This window comes from Chiloscyllium punctatum, chromosome 39, assembly GCF_047496795.1.
Source record: "Chiloscyllium punctatum isolate Juve2018m chromosome 39, sChiPun1.3, whole genome shotgun sequence".
Classification (NCBI taxonomy): domain Eukaryota; kingdom Metazoa; phylum Chordata; class Chondrichthyes; order Orectolobiformes; family Hemiscylliidae; genus Chiloscyllium; species Chiloscyllium punctatum.
Genome location: NC_092777.1, coordinates 47,684,845 through 47,700,004, shown reverse-complemented (window position 1 = coordinate 47,700,004; position 15,160 = coordinate 47,684,845). Strand labels below are relative to the sequence as shown.

Below are 15,160 nucleotides of genomic sequence, written 5' to 3'. Positions count from 1 at the left end.
AAGCTTTCCCCCCCTCACCTTAAATCTTTACATAGCCAATCGGCCCAACAAATCTATACCAACCCTCTGAAGATACTCCCACCCAGACCCATCACCCTACCCTATCCCTGTAATTCCACATTTCCCATGACTAACGCATCTAACCTACACATCGTTGAACATTATGGATAATTTAGCATGGCCAATCCACGTAACTTGAACATCTTCAGAAACCCGCACAGACACAAGAAGAATGCACAAATTCCACACAGACAGTTGCCAGAGGCTGGAGTCAAACTCAGGTCCCTGGCGCTGTGAGACAAAAAAAACTACAGATGCTGAAATCCAAGGTAGACAAGCATGAGGCTGGAAGAACACAGCAAGCCAGGCAGCATCAGAAGGTGGAGAAGTCAACTTTTCTGGTGTAACCCTTCTTCAGGACTGGGGGATGGCTGTAGGGGTAGTTGCAGATAAATTGACTTCTCCACCTCCTGGCTTGCTGTTCTTCCAGCCTCCTACCCATCTACCCTGGTGCTGTGAGGCAGCGGTGCTGACCACTGAGCCACTCGGCTGCCGAGCATTTGACATTTCCACCCTAGGAGAAAGACCGACTATCCACGTTATCCATGTTTCTTATAAAACTTAAAATTCTTCTATTTAGACACCCCTCAGCTTCCTACACACTAGCAAAAACAATCCAAGTTTGTCCAAACTCTCCTCATAACTAATACACTCCAATCCATGCAACATCCTGGTAAACTTTTTGAACCCACTCCAAAGGCTCCAAGTCATTCCCACAGTGATGTCCAGAACTACACACAATTCGCCAAGTGTGCCCAAACTGAAGTCTTATATAGCTTCAACGTGCCAACTTTTATACTCTATGCCCTGGCTGATGAGTGCAAGAATGCTTGTGCCTTCATTACCACCTTATCCACTTGTGTTGCCAATATCAGGGAACTATGTATTTGCAGCCCAAATTTCCTGTAATGCTCCCAAGGGCCCTGCCATGAACTGTATAGATTTCTTGCATTGGATCTCCAAAGTAAATCACCTCACACTTATCTGATTAAGCTAATTTCTCTCCCCAACCTTCCTACCAATCCATACTCTGCTGTATCCTTTGCCGACATTCCTCACGATTCACAACTCTGTCAATTATCATCTCGACTACAAACTTACAAATGATGTAAGTGGATTGATGAGTATGTGTCAGAGAGAGAGGTCCCAGCACTGATCTTCATGGAACACCACTGGTTACCGATGTCAATAATAAAAAAACCCATCCACAACTATCCTCTGTCATCTATGACTAAGCCAATTTTGTATCCAACTTACCGTGGACCACATGTGGCAATCTTCTGGACCAGCCTGCCGTGAAGGACCTTGTCAAAATGTTTCATTAAAACATTCACTGCCCCACCCGCAATTATCTTCATCTCTCCCTCAAAAAAAAACAATCAAATTTATCAGACAAGTCCTCCCTGACAATAAAGCACTCCAATGAAGTGTTTTTGGATATTCATTTACATTAAAAAAAAGGAGCTACATGAACGCAGTCTGTTTCCAAACATAGCGAACAGATTGCCCATCAGCAAGTTCAGTAAGAAATACCTCCTTTCTGTGAAGATTTTGTTCACAATAACGTTGCTATACCATAATGAACTAGCTACAGCTGTATGCATGCCTAGAGGCCGATAAGAGGTTTGACATTTCCTTAACTTGTAGAGTTAGGATCAAAGAAACGGATGAAGATGAAAGTTTCAGAGGGAAAAAAATTAGTATTTTCTAGATATCTTCTGTTTAGAAGCATCACAACATAAAGACTTGGTGAAGCAAGATAAAATGTGCCTTAGAACCCCAGAATTGGTTGTCACCCTCTTACAGGGGGTGGAAGTTTGACAGCAGAACCCTTGAGCAGAACAAAAGTTCACCTCAAGGAAAAGACAGCAACACCAATACCAGCTGAGCACAAATCATAGTTCAACACAAATGTCAAATGGAACAAGAGTGCACGGATTTAAAAAAAAGGTAATCACATAAAAAGAAAAACAATACCACCAAATACAGCGTATGCCAATACAGCATACTGCAACAAAATCAAGTCAGCAATGGCCACAACTAGCCATGTGCAGAACTTTGTGCAAAGGTGCCTTCACTGTGTGAAAATTCACCAGTGCTCAGTCAGGACCCCAGCAAAGTCAAGTGTCTACTGACTAGAATGTCTATACATCTGTAAAAATAGGACATTGCAGTTTGGGAAGTGGGTCAAGGTATTTCAACTTTTGAAAAATGAATAAAAAGAGCATAGGGAGCTTTGGAAAGTGCTTGATAGAAGCAAAAAAAAAAGGTGCATAACCAGCAGGAACGCCAGAGAAAAAAAATATATGTTCACCTCCGAAGCTGTAATATTAAATGTTTGTACAGGTTCCCAACACATTCTTAAATAAATGAATAAGATTCCAAATAAATTAGAACAATAAGCTCTCCTGCAACTAAATGATTAGGAGATTTAAAACCACAAATGTCTTTTTCCCAACCGATTTGAAAATTGGAAGTGTTGTTTTGATTTTTGAGTCATGTTTTGCATGTCAAACTAAAGCAGACAACCAAGATAAGATTCTGAAGTCTGAGATTTGTGAAGTTTTCCATCTTGTACACAAACTTCAAGAAAAAAACACTTTGGCTTTTGATCCAAACTTGGGCAAAAGAATCAGAGGAGAGATGTGTTTCTTATAAACATAGTAGTAGCAAATCACAGATCTGGAGCAAATTGACTGAAAAGGGTGGTGCAAGCAGAACAGAAGTCTTCAGAAGTGAAGTGGATAGATCCTAAAGCCAAATGTGCAGAGAAGTAAGTGAAGGGAAAGGAGGGATTAACTGCATAGCTTTTAAAAGAGAGCTGTCACCAGGAACGAGAGGCCAAACTGAACATTTTCGGTGCTGCAAAACTACATGAACTCATTGTATGTTTTTGTTAAATTTGCAAAAGAGAACAGATTACTAAAATCAAAGATGTCTGTATAAGGGAGATGCTATCATACATTTTGAAGTTGAGCAAATATGTTGGTTCCTAGAGTTTCAAAATTAACTTTGAAAATTTAGAGGGGTGTTTTCAATCATGTGAATATTTCAGGATAACAGCCCTATTCTTTAAGAGTCTCATGTAACTACTGAGTTGTGAAATCATTTGCTGAACTAAAATGGAATGATCATGCGAGGATCACAGCACAGTAACAAATCCCAATCAGTGGTAGAGATATTGTACCAATTTTCAGAAATTGATTGCAGCATTATAAAAGGATTGAAGTGTATTAAGTTTCATTCATTGTGAATTTGCAAACTGATCTTGTAAATAGACTTTATTTATAGACTTAATAAATGGAGTAGGTGGGACTTGAAACCGAGTCTCTTGGCTCAGAGGTAGGGACATTACCACTGTGCCACTAAAGCCCCCATAGAGCTCATTTGAAAAGGCACATAGATAATGTTAAACATTTGGGTGAAAGGGACACCTTCATCAATTATAAGAACAATGAGGGAGGGGAAAAAAAAACTTTAAAACAGAAGGGCCTGAAACAATCTTCGAGCTGCACAGGACTCCAGTAAATTAACTGACATGGGTCAAGAAACTACCTGAAAGCAACAGAACAGTGTGGACCAGTGTCAAACTTTGTCAAGTTACATTTGGAAGAAAATACATTTCTCCCAAATGGGTTTTTAAGAATTTTCAGAACATCAACACTTCCAAACAGTTGTGTGGGGTGCAGTTGCAATTTACTGTATATTGTAGCTCAGTGTCAGAAATAGGACTTTTTTTTTAAAAAAAAACAGAATCATGCTTGTGTTTTAAAAAGCATTGCCATTTTCACCTCATCTTAACTGTTCAAACCAAAATGCTTCCTGCAATGAGAATATCAACAAATAATTGTGCTGGTCTTATTTTGTATCAGGTTACAGAGGGACTATCGTGAATATTTAACCTTGAATATTCAAAATGTGCTCAAAACATCTAATAGAAAGGCTGTATGGCCATTAGGTAGTAAAGGGACACAAGTATAATTAGCAAAGCATGGACCACTATAACAATTAAACTAGGCAACACTTTCAGAGCCATACTTGCAAGCTCTTGGTTATTAACTGGCATTATTGTAGAAACCCTTACAGTACAAAAGGCGGCCAATTGGCACATTGAGTTCACACTGACCTTCCAAAGAGCATCCCACCCACAACCTATTCTACCTTATCCCTGTAATCTTGCATTTCCCATGGAAAATCCACCTAGCCTGCACATTCCAGGACACTACAGCAATTTAGCATGGCCAATCCACCTAACCTGCACATCTTTGGAGCATGGGGAAAAAACCCAGACAGACACAGGAAGAATGTGCAAACTCCACACGGTCAATCACCCGAGGCTGGAATCAAACTAGAGTCCCTGGTGCTGTGAGGCAGCAATGCTAACTAGCAATGAGGTGCAGCGCAGTGGCTAGCACTGCTACCTTACAGCACCAGAGTCCCAGGTTCGATTCCAGCCTCGGCTGACTGTGTGTGTGGATTTTGCTCATTCTCCCAGAGTCTGCGTGGGTTTCCTGTGGATGCTCCGGTTTCCTCCCACAGCCCAAAGATGTGCAGGCCAGGTGAATTGGCCATGTTAAACTGCCCATAGTGTAAGGTGCATAAGTCTAAAGGAAATGGGTCTGGGTGGGTTACTCTTCGGAGGGTCGGTGTGGACTTGTTGGGCTGAAGGGCCTGTTTTCACACTGTAGGGAATCTAATCTGTTAAACCACCATGCTGCCCTTTTACTTTTCCTCAGTTATTGAAGTATTAGCTTATAAAAAAGGTTAAGTTGCCACAATCCTACTCAACTACAGAGCTGGTCTCTCATTAGAGATATGACTGGCGGTGGCACCATAATAGCATTTGCTTTAAACAAAATCATCATACAGCATTAAATAATAAATTAAGATTGGGGGTTATATTTGAACAGTTTCAAATGGAATTAAATATACTTTGATTTATAAAGCACTTGTCACAACCTTAGGACTTGATGAAAAAATGGAACATTTTTGAAAATCTAGTCAACCATCATGATGTAAGGAAACATTTCAGGCAGCAAAATACCAAAATCAAAGACATAAACAACCAGATAACAGTGTTTCAAATCCAAATCCTGCCTTAACTTCACAGTGTGCAAAGCTGAAATTGTCAGCTTAGAGTGTGCACTCAAACCCCGGAGAGGGGCTGGAAACCACAATCCATTGAATCGTGCCCTTGACTTAGCAGCAGCACTTTTGTTCAAAATCACGGGATTTGAATAAAGAGCAAATGGCACATGCCTTCCAAAAGAAATAAATTTTGAAGACTGTCATATTACAGAATGTACCTATTTCAACAGAGGGGTATGACTGTCCAAGGTTCCAACACAAACATGAGAAGTGAAACTGTGCGCGCACTCAGATCAGCTTCAAACACTGAGCTATACAGTATTGGTAACAGACACTTCCTGCCTGAGTTATTTATGCACGGAAAATCATCTTGAACTATAATCTGCCATTTACGATTTGCTGGTCTTCAGCTTCGTACTGAACATGAGTTGGTACAGAATTGCAAAGGAACAGGAGCAGGAAGAGGTCAAATGGCTTCTGCGCCAAAATTCAACAAAATCTTTATTGGTCAGAGTATGTAGCACAGGAGTTGGGAGGTCCTGTTGTGGTTGTACAGGACGTTGGTTAGGCCACTTTTGGAATATTGCGAGCAATTCTGGTCTCCTTCCTATTGGAAGGATGCTGTTAAACTTAGAAAGGTTCAGAAGAGATTTACAAGCATGTTGCCAGGGATGGAGGAATTGAGCTATATGGAGAGATTGAATAGGTGAGGGCTATTTTCCCTGCAGCGTCGGAGACTGAGAAGTGACCTTTTAGAGGCTTAAGAAATCATGGAGGTGCATGGATAGGATAAATAGACAAAGTCTTTGAATTGTATATTCCAGTTACATCAAAACTGGGGGTGGGGGAGTAGGTTTAGGGTGAGGGGAGAAAGATATAAAAGAGACCTAAAGGACAACCTTTTAATGCAGAGGGTGGTACATGTATGGAATGAGCTGCCAGAGGAAGTGGTGGAGGCTGGTACAATTGCAACATTTAAAAGGCATCTGGATTGGGTATATGAATAGGAAGGCTTTGGAGGGATATGGGTCCGGTGCTGGCAAGTGGGACTAGATTGGGTTGGGATATCTGATCGACATGGTCGACCGAAGGGTTTGTTTCCGTGCTGTGCATCTCTGACTCGGACTCTATTATGACTGACCGTCAACCCTGATGCCACTTCTTCACCAGGTAACACTAATAAATCTGAAAATCATAGCAACAGTTAAGTAGTCATACAAATGACTTGACATAAAGACTACACAACAATTCAATTTTAATTCAGAACATATAAAAATAAACAGTTGCACTGTACCCAGTAATCTTGATATGAATACCAACAATATGCACCACAGGAAACCAGTTTCCTGCACACCTAAAACCACTATTCTTGCAAGCAATACATGCGTCCATCGTCACATACAGCAGCCCTTTGCCTGGTCTTGCTTTTTCAGGACAGTGTCGATCCATACCAACAGCCTCATTTAAAAAGGTACCAAATGCCAGTCTGGGTGGTAATCTAGAATACTGCATGACTTGTAAAATCTCAAGTCATACCACAGCACATAGCTAAAAATGAGGTTGGGACAGGATAAGCTGCATATTAAATGCACTTTGCATATTACAGTGCCTACTGAAACATCTTGGCCTTCCACACAAACATTATCACATTCCAAGCACCATTCATTCTTGTAGTGTGGATTACAGTTTATTGCCTTGATGGAGGGGGTGGAGACCGGGATGGTATTTGTTCAATTGTGCAATTCTGATGACTCAGCAATCCCACCTCATGTAAACTATCATATTCTCTATTTACTTTTCCTAGTAGCATACAAACATTCTTCCGTGCAGTACCATCTTGAAAGTACAATTGAGGTTAAAGTATATTCCCAGCAAAAATGCAAGAAAGTACAATGCGCCCTCATCACAAGGATTTAAAAATATTTCTCTTCCTTCCTCCCACACAAAATTTCCGAGAAGGCAAGAAATCTAGCCTCTGTGGTTCCTTTTTCAACCACAAGTAAACAGAGGCAATCCAGATGCCTTTCCCTCCCTGTTTAGAGGAATGTTTTGCCTCTCCATACCTCCACACCCCTTTCCTCAGCTAAAATAGCATGAGATATATTCTAACAGCAAACCATGCAACTTGAACATGGCACACTGCAACATCAAACCTTTAGAAAAATTTGTAAGGGTTTACTTTAGGAATGCACTTCAATCTAAATCTGTTCAACCAATATTCTCCAACCATAGAGAGAAAACAAAAACAACCGCACACCAACCCACTACAAAGAACACTTCCACTTTACTATTTGGAATTCATTTCTCAATGTGGGACTTTCCTCATGGTAAGGAAAATTTGATCTCGCCCCGGAGGACTAAGGCTGCTCTCTGAGAGCCAGGACTGAAGGGGCAATTAATCAGAGAGTCACCACACCCCAGGTGGCTTGAGAAATCAGGTCCTTCATGATTATCTTAGCCTGCATGGGAAGTGAATCCACTCTGTGGGAGTCACCCTGCATCGCAAACCAGCCCACAGTCAAATTAAAACCCACATCATCAACTTCCCATATTCACCGAATATTAAAGATGGCACAGAAAGGTGGATCGACTGAAACTAGGTCAGAGAGTTCACATAAGCATGATCACTCTCAGCTGAATAAAGAAAAATGGCAGCTCCAATGACTTGGATGTCTTACTGCATCTCAAAAGAAAGCCACAGCCATGCCTGTCTCAAATTATTGCGGCTGAAAGCAAACTGGCAGACTGAAATAACATTAACAACACAAGAACAGAGGGCACAGTCCAAACCTAGTTCCAGCATAGGATGTCCTTGTCTGATCCAGCAGGTGGTAATTGAAGAAGAAGACAGAAGTAACAGAAAGGCTGACCATACTCAAGTGGACAAGGCACCAAGTCTAATGAGGTGCATTCAAGGGTATGGAGAGGAACTAGAATAAAACCTGCAGAAGCACTGACAACTTCAAAGTCTTCCTTAGACTCAGTTGAGATACCAGAAGATTAAACAACAAAAAAAAATTAGATCCTTGTTCAAAAAAGAAATTGCAATATTAGGCCACTCAGTTTAGTGTTGTGGTAGAAAACCTCTCGGAAGACATCATTTCGGACAAAACTCGTCACGTGAACAAATGCAGGTTAATTAACCAAAGCTGGCATGCACTTAAGGGAATGTCAAGTCTATCTAACTGGCTGAGTTGTTTTTGAAGCAATAACAGAGTGTGTTGGTAAGGTCAAGGTCCCTAACACCGTGTACATGGACTTCCAAAAGACTTTTGTTACGGTGCTACACAACAGAGACAAAAAGTATTAGCTCACAGAATAAGAGGGACAATGAGAACAACATAGACAGAGTTGCGTGAGCAAAAGAAAGCAACAAAAAAGTGGTTATGGATGTTTTAAAAGGCTGGAGGAAGTACAGAGCCCAGTTTCCTTAAGGGTCAGTGTTGCTTTTCCTGATGTACATTATTAACCTAAATCTTGGTGCACAAAGGACAATTTCAAAGTTTGCAGGTGATATGAAACTTGAAAAATAGAAAGGAGAAATTATCAGCAGTGTTTCGCCTGGAGGCCCACTGAAGATGTTACCTAGTAGGGTGACAAAACGTCTGGAAATGAACCTTCCAGCTCAGCGAGCAAAACTACATCCAAAAAATTGCACTGCAAGAAGGGAAGAGTAAATTATGGCATGTCAGGCCAGGTTAAATGGGGAGTGTGTGTCCAATTTGTGAACAGAAAAAAAGGACAAACAAAAAAACGAAAAAGAAAACTTTTTCACAAGGGGACTGGTTGAGACCTAGAACGTACAGTCTGAAAGTACAGAATAGGCAGGTTCAATTTATACATTTCAATGGGTGTTAAGACTGGTATCTGAAGAGAAACAATGTGCATGGTTACATGGAGAAGGCAGGAGAATTTACCAGATGAACTGCTTATCCAAAGAGCTGATACAAACCAATGGACTGAATAGCCTCCTCCTGTGCTGTAGTAAATCTGTGTTGGTAAGGAATAATTTAATATAGCTGTTATGTTACTACTATAACTTTCCATTTTCAGTGTCTAAATTTGTAAAATGAATTTCCAAGTTCATGAGAGACCCTTCATTCTTAAGAAAGTAAAACAGAAAATCATTAGCACTTTAGGTAAAGAAAACTCCATGGGGTACACAATGGCTCAGTGGTTAGCACGGGGTTCGATTCCAGCCTCAGGTAACTGTCTGTGCGGAGTTTGCACATTCTCCCAGTGTCTGCATGGGTTTACTTCAGGTATTCCGGTTTCCTCCCACAATCCGAAGATGAGCAGGTCAGGTGGGTTGGCCAGCTGCAATGCCCATATAGTGTTCAGGGATGTGTAGGTTAGGTAATTAGTCAGGGGTGAATATAGAGGATTGGGTCTGGGTGGGTAACTCTTCAGTGGGTCAATGTGGATTTGTTGGGCCAAAAAGCCCGTTTCCACACTGTGGGGATTCTATAAAAATTCTTTAAATCCCTTGGGGTACCTGACCTCTTTTTTTTTAAAAACATTCTTGCGATTGAAGCAAGAATGCTACAATCATTAGCATTCATTCTGTATAAATTGTTACACTAGGACTCAGCATCAGAATACAGGCCAGGAAAAGTGAAAAGCACATTTTTGAGATTCCAGGCTCAGCATCTGCTTTTAAAATCCAGGTAAAATAAATAGTAATGGCAGCTTTTAAAAACTGGAGGATAACAGGAACCAGAAAAAGAGAACTAACAGGCTGTGGAAATTCAGATAATGAATACACGACTTGAAGAGGAAGTAGAAATTTAATTTTTCCTTTACCACCACCACTGCTCCCTTCTCCCCTCAAAAAGCAAGCAGCAAAAGTGAGCATGTGCAGCCCAGTAATAACACACAGTTCTATCTGTAGCACAAACGTGCAAAACCTCAGAACAGAAATTGCTATCTGTTGACATTCAGGAAGGAAGGGCAGAGAGGCAGTTATCAGCTGCACACACAGGTTGGGGTAGCACAGCGAACATCAGCAGCAATAAGTGTATTTTTTTTTCAAAGAACTAAACTTTTTCTTACCCTATATATCTTTCATTCTATTTTGAAGATTGTAGCAAAAAGACTTCAAGCAAAGCATTTGCAAGCTTGCAAAACAACCCTGACCACAAATGAAAAGCAAATAAAAGATGACGATAACATTCAGAAGGTTCTGATGAAGAGTTACTGGGCTTGAAATGTTAACTGCTTTCTCCCCACTGATGCTGCCAGACCTGCCGAGTTTCGCCAGCAATTTCTGTTTCAGATCGCTAGCATCCACAGTTCCTTGCTTTATTTATAAAAGCTGAAGACATTGGATATCAGAAATAAAAACACATAGGTTACTCTCGAAATTCTCCGCAGGCCAGTCAGCACCTGTGGAGAGAAAAGATGCATTACCCTTTCAAATACAGGCCCCCCAATTCTGACAAAATATCTACAGCCCAGATATTAGCTGATCTGTTCTTTCCACACATCCTGACTGATATGTTGAATATTTCTATCGTTTCAACTTTTTACAACAGGTTGCCCTGCTCTTCTATACACCAGTTCATCAATACCTTCTTGAGCTACAACACAACAGCTATTTTCCAGACATTCCCTAAGCTACAACAATATCTCCAAAATCATATTTTTGATAGAAGCCCACTAACACTGCTCAGGATAAGCATATTGTTCCCCCCATACCCCCGAAAAGTCCTACTCAGTGGCCGTATGGTGATGTCCCCTTTTCAACAGAAAGAGGTGCTACCTTCAGTATAGCTCTAATCCAATTAAAATTGTAGAACCATCAATTGGTTAGCGTACCTTAGCCAGTCCTACTTCCCCACCCTTTCCTCAGTAGCCCTGCAAACAGTTTTCTCTTCAGATAATTATCCAGTTCCCTTTTTGAAAGTGACAGTTCACCCTGACATTCTTAAGAAATGCATTCTGAACTTAATCACATACGGTGGAAAAAAAGCTCCCCATTCCACCCCTCCCCCTACCCCAGCCCTGTCCGCTCACCTCAGGTTCTATTGCCAATTATCTTAAAATTTCTGAATGCAAATGTTGGTCATCAAGAACAATGTTCAAGTATAGTTCAGTGTACAGCATATAAAACCTGCAGTCCTGTGTCAAGGCTAATTGAACTTGAATCACACAAACTGGATGGCTAATGCTGGAGCTGGTCCATCAAAACCACAAATTATCAACATTACTGAGACCTCAAACACAATTTCAGCATCACCTCATTGTTTCAATTGTCCCCTCACAACTCTGCTTTTCTGCTCGACAACTTTTAGCTCTATTTTTGTTCCAAACAGATTGAAACAACCCCTCAAGTCCGTACGCCTGTCAGAAATAGGAAGTGTAGCAGGCTATTCAGTCTCTCAAGCCTGCGCTGCCATTCAACAGGTTCATTCTAGATCCCTTACGTGTACCTTCCTGTGTTTTCCACATAACCTACAATTCCCCAATAATCAATAATCTTTCTCAGCCTTAAAATGTACACCAGGACTGTCTTCCCACAACTCTGTGACAAGGACCTCCAAACGGCTCGCAACCCTCAGCAGAACTCTCCTCTCAGTTTTAAACTGGTGCCTCTTAATGAAGGCCACACCCTCTGGTCCTCAATTCTTCCAGGAGGGAGAAACATTCTCTCTGCGTTTCTCTGTTAAGCCCCTTAAGTCACATATATCTTTTTTATAATAGAGGCTTTTACATCAGAGGTAAGCACCAACATGCCAGTCTCAAGATTTCATAAACATAACTGAAATTAGTGCATCACTGAAACTTTTTCATTCCTATAGTGTTAAACCAAAAGGTCCACAATACTAATTTCTTCTTTCTCACGTGGGACCTCAAGAGTGTAAGGCCATAACTCCCTCTTAAAACAAAAGAGTTGAAGTTTTAAAAATCCAAACTCAGCATCTTTAATTCTTCATTGCAACTTTGGTACTCTACGCAATGGGTATCAGCTCCTAACTTTCTTTTCCTTAAATAAGGAAGCTACATGCAAGTCAGACGGCAAATTTAACTTATACTGTAATACCATATCGCGTTTATTGAATTTAAGACTCCATTTTAAGTTGCTTGAAGATTTTTTAAAAGTCCAGAAATGACAGTGTTCAAGTTCCAGTCTTGTTAAGTAAATCTAAGCATCATTTCATAAAGTACAGCACAATGTCGACATTTTAAAAATCCCAAACAAAATATTAGAAACACTAATTTTAGTAATAGGCAAAACATTTTTGTGTGATGAAGTAGTAAGGGTGTGACTAAAACCAGGAGTTCAATCACCTTGCCCTGCAACCTCTCAGAAATTAGTTCCAGGCATTTGGCAACTGTGCATGTTGTTGTAACACACATGTCAGGAGTACAATCAGAATGCCAGTGAATTACTAAAGGAAGGACTGAGTTCTTGATACAAACATGGAGTTGAGAAATATAGCCACACTATCAGACACCCAACGTAGAATATTTGACTCCCAAACTATCAAATAAACAGACAATTAGGGGTGAATGAGTACAAGCACCAAGTGTAATCAAAGCCTTTAAAAACAAACTACAAATATTCTTGTTAGAAACTTCATATTCATTAAGTATACCGACTATAGACTTTGGAAATGACTGCTACAATTCAAAAACTTGGAAGTCAAGAACAATAATAAGGCATCGAATGTCTAGTCTTGGCATAAATGTTTGTTTTATATGGGGAGCTTTAAAATACAGTAGCTATGTAGAAGGGATACGTGACAAAATGAAATTTGATATGTTGCTACCATAAATGATCATGTTTAATAAACCCAAGCATACTTCTTCCCTTCATTGAAGTTTAGCTTTGTGCTGAGCACAGATGAATCAGTTAGATTCCTGCTGGCGCACATGCACAGTGTTATAAAATACTGTTGCAGAGAACAGATACCTGGAAAATTTAACAAGGATGTAATTCACTCAGTGGAAGGGATTATATCAAACTGACGAAGTGATGTTCATCCAATTAACTAGTGTCAGCGAAATCGAGAGATTGAATTACATCTATTAACTCCCTCTCCATCAGGGTTGGGTATATTAAATACATACAATAAATTACAAGTCTTTTACAGATTTTGCTATTAAAGTAATAATTCACTAAGATGATAGAATTAAACAACAAATTTAAATAGCTAGTCACCAAGTAGTTTTAGCACAGCTAACTAAATATTAGAAAGGTTAGACAACATTCTGAAATCACAGCTTCAGAATTTAAGTAAATTACATTACATATAATTAAAATAATTCACCTGGCAATAGGTGTATACAATAAAGGTACAAATATAACCTTACATCACCTTGGTTAACTTGGACCACCAAATGACAATCCACCTCCAGAGTTAATTCCTGGCTGCTCTATTCTCTCTCTGTTTACATTTAAAAACATACAAAATACATAGTGGCTCTCCTGTACATCTGCAAGTGCATTTTAAAAATATTTGATCTTTTGAAAAGCCACAAAAAGATAACTACCATCTCACCTTCCTCTTTAATGCCAGATTTGGGAGTCAGGCTGATAAATCAACAACTGAGTCGCATACTCACACTGCTTTTCCCTTTCTGCCCAATCCAGATGCTTCGAACAATACCCTATAGATGAGTCATCATTCATTCCCAAATTCCCCACTACCACCACAATTATCCCCGAGGACTACATGTGTACTTATGGTCATCTCATTACATCTTATGAGTCACCAACTTTCCTGCACACATTACAGAATACCACTTATTTACACTCAACAAGAGCCTAGTCAGCATGTTTGACTTGTACACATCTGAATAATTACTTTTTTGATCCTGTTAATAAGTCAGCTATTGACCAGTAATCAACAATTTTTAAAAATACTTAATATATACATATTGCATTTTTGAAAATGATTTTGCAAAAGAAAATAAACCACTATTCATTCTCAGGAAAACATTTATTGCTAACTTAGTCTGGCCAGACACTTATCCCAGAATCAGCCAAAACAGGTGTAAAAAAGCAGCATGTTAAAAAAAATACAAATAGATAATCATACTATCCTTTTAAAGCAAAAGTCCCCTTTCATCCAACACAGGACATGAGTCTGCTGCTAGTTGATGCATCCTGAGTCAGCAATTCTTATTTTTATGTATACACATTTTAAAAGGGCAAATATTTTGAGTGTTATCACATACAACATATGATCAACCTGCCCTATTTTCTCCATTTGAGCTGAAGCATAGGTAGTAAATGCACTGTGTGTGTGTGTGTGGACCCTGAGTCAGCAGCTCCCTGATTCAGTCACACACACACACACACACACACACAGACAGACAGACAGAGAGAGAGTGTCCAGAAGGTGTTTGTGAGAAGCTATTGCAGTGTTTTCCTTGTGAAAGCAGCCTCCTTGTCCCCCTCCATTGCAAAGCCCGGTGTCCAGGCTGCCTGGCTCAGGTTGGTGTGACCCTGATGATGAGTCAGCAGCTCTCTCTCTCTCCCTCTGTCCTTCCTTCCCTCTCTCCACACACACACAGTTACTGTTTCTATCACACACACATTGCATTTGCACACTCAGCAGAACGCTGTCGGTTTATGGCCCAGGCGCCCCCCCCCCCGAGAGAGGCCGAGCCCCCACTCACCGAGTCCTGGGGAACTCCCCGACACAGCGGCGCGGCTCCGGGACGGCGGGGGGCAGGCAGGCGGGCGGCCCGGTTTCTCCCCTTTCTCACAATTGAAGGAATTTCCCCCCAACTCGGTGTTTGCGCTTGTGCCGAGGCCAGACGTCAGATGATGTTTTTGTCATGTGGCTTCATTCATGAAGCTCGACGCAACGGACAAAGTTTTAAAGGGACAGGCCCCCGGGAGTGCGGCTGGTGGGGAGAGGGAGAGGGGAATAGGGGAGGGAAGTAGTGGGGGGGGGAAATGAGGGAGTGGGGGGAAATGAGGGAGTGGGGGGAAATGAGGGAGTGGGGGGAAATGAGGGAGTGGGGGGAAATGAGGGGATGAGGAGTGAGAGAGTGAGGG

At 40.8% G+C, this 15,160-nt stretch overlaps 1 protein-coding gene across 2 annotated transcripts in view; it reads right to left on the bottom strand.

The window, feature by feature from the left end:
- The window catches only part of LOC140464029 (transcription factor MafG), a 49,981-nt gene extending 35,026 nt beyond the window's left edge, over nucleotides 1-14,955 (bottom strand). For both annotated transcript variants that reach the window (XM_072558652.1, XM_072558653.1), the window contains exon 1: nucleotides 14,776-14,955. The gene's annotated coding sequence lies outside the window, so the exon portion shown is untranslated. The remainder of the gene's footprint in view (nucleotides 1-14,775) is intronic.
- Between the last annotated feature and the right edge of the window lie 205 nt (nucleotides 14,956-15,160).